The sequence below is a fragment of the Vombatus ursinus genome, unplaced genomic scaffold (assembly GCF_900497805.2).
Source record: "Vombatus ursinus unplaced genomic scaffold, bare-nosed wombat genome assembly UNPS02014812.1, whole genome shotgun sequence".
Lineage (NCBI taxonomy): Eukaryota > Metazoa > Chordata > Mammalia > Diprotodontia > Vombatidae > Vombatus > Vombatus ursinus.
This window is the reverse complement of record NW_020954590.1, coordinates 70,591,977-70,593,665: the sequence shown is the minus strand read 5'-3', so window position 1 is coordinate 70,593,665 and position 1,689 is coordinate 70,591,977. Positions and strand designations below refer to the sequence as shown.

The following is a 1,689-nucleotide window of genomic DNA, read 5'->3' as shown; positions in this document are numbered from 1 at the left end:
GTTTTCAAGAATGCCCTTATAAAGCTAAGATAATGTGACTGAAATCGATAATACTCATATATTCATAAAATATTAAAGTGAACACTCAAGAAGATAGAGGAAATGAGAGTGATAAATGGTATTCTGGCTTTGATTCTGACCAATAAGGAGGGACTCATTACCATATGAGAAATGAATAGAATCTTATTTTGAAATGACCTATATCAGATTGCACCAAAAAACTGACCTCTGAGGTCCCTTTCTACTTTGAAGTTTTATTTTTATTTTTGTGAGTATAAATAAAATTAGAAGAGGAAAGAAAAAATCCAGGACTTAATCTGAATGATGTGTAGAATAAAAGGATGTTGTTTCATTCTGGTCTTCCCTCCTTCAACTCCTTCCAATTATCCAACTTTACCTAGCTTTTTCTGATCTTTTTTTTTTCCAGAGATAAATGAGTACTTTTATTTCATTGTTTCACAAATGAACTAGCTGAAATAGTTGTTTCCTGTAGTCTAATCAAATAGACCAAACCCCATCTTCATCAGAGTCTTCCAATTTTTCCTTGGCTTCCACCTTAGCAGGAGTGGTGGCAGCAGTGGTCATTGTAAATGCTGAAGGGTTGGACAGGAAGGCCTTCTCCTTTTCAGCAGGTGGGAAGGTATATTCAGTCTCCACAGGTACGGTGCCAAGACCCACTTGTACTCATTGATGATCGAGTGGGGTACTGATGCAATAGTCGAATAGCCAATATGCAGACAGATGCTGGCAATGTTTCGGACACCCTCTAAGAACCGAAGGTGCAAAGTCTCCTCTGTGATGTCCAGCATTTCAGGGTTGTAGATGCTGCCATTGTCAAACACTTGCTGAATGATCAGCCCAAGGGAGAAGGGGGAGATGTTCAGCATGTTCAACAAGGTGGCCTTGCTGGTGCCCACTTTTTCTCCAGTCTTAATCAGCTGCACATCACTCAAGATTTCAATGGTGCCCCTGGAAATCTTGGTGGCAACACGCAGAGCCTGGAAGAAGGAAGTCTTCTCAGGACCCCGACCAGTGTTCTGGGCTGGCACGGGGCATGGGGCAATGGCACTGGCATAGGCAGCAGCTGGCACTTTATTGGACAGAAGCATATCCCTAATCTCCATGAGATCTTCCTTGGTGGACACAAAGCCCCATGTGAGGCAGCAGTTTCTCCAGTGCAGGGTTGTTCTCCAGATATCCACAAATGGCTTTGCGCATCATGGTGATTTTTCCCATCAATACTATGACCTTCCCACTGAGGGACATCCAGATCTGCTGCATCTGCTTGGAGCCCACATTGTCTGCTCCCACAATGAAGCATTTTGGATAATCATCCAAAAGTTGGATGATCTTGAGGAAGTAGTTGGACTTCCAGGTAGCCCTGTCTTCCCTGGACATCTCGAAGGTGCTTCAGGGATTGCCATGTGGGGTTTAAAGATGATGTCACTCGCATGAGGACACCTGGGGAGAGCTCTGATCTTCTTTTCCACTCTACCTGTTCAGGAACCTATGGCCATCCACTTCAATGATGCCTTCTGTGCCATTCTCACATCTCAGTTCTTTAACCTCATAATTTTTACTTAAAGTAAAACCCGTACCATTTTCCTACTCTGATTCCCTCTAGTGCTACCCACAAGACTACTAGAAGAATTCACAGCATTGACTCTGATGTTATAATAACTGATGCTA

The 1,689-nt window shown here is 43.0% G+C and overlaps 1 pseudogene; it reads right to left on the bottom strand.

Annotated features, from left to right (window-relative positions):
* Positions 1 to 494: 494 nt before the first annotated feature.
* On the bottom strand, positions 495 to 1,398 carry LOC114054261 (annotated as a pseudogene).
* Positions 1,399 to 1,689: the final 291 nt, after the last annotated feature.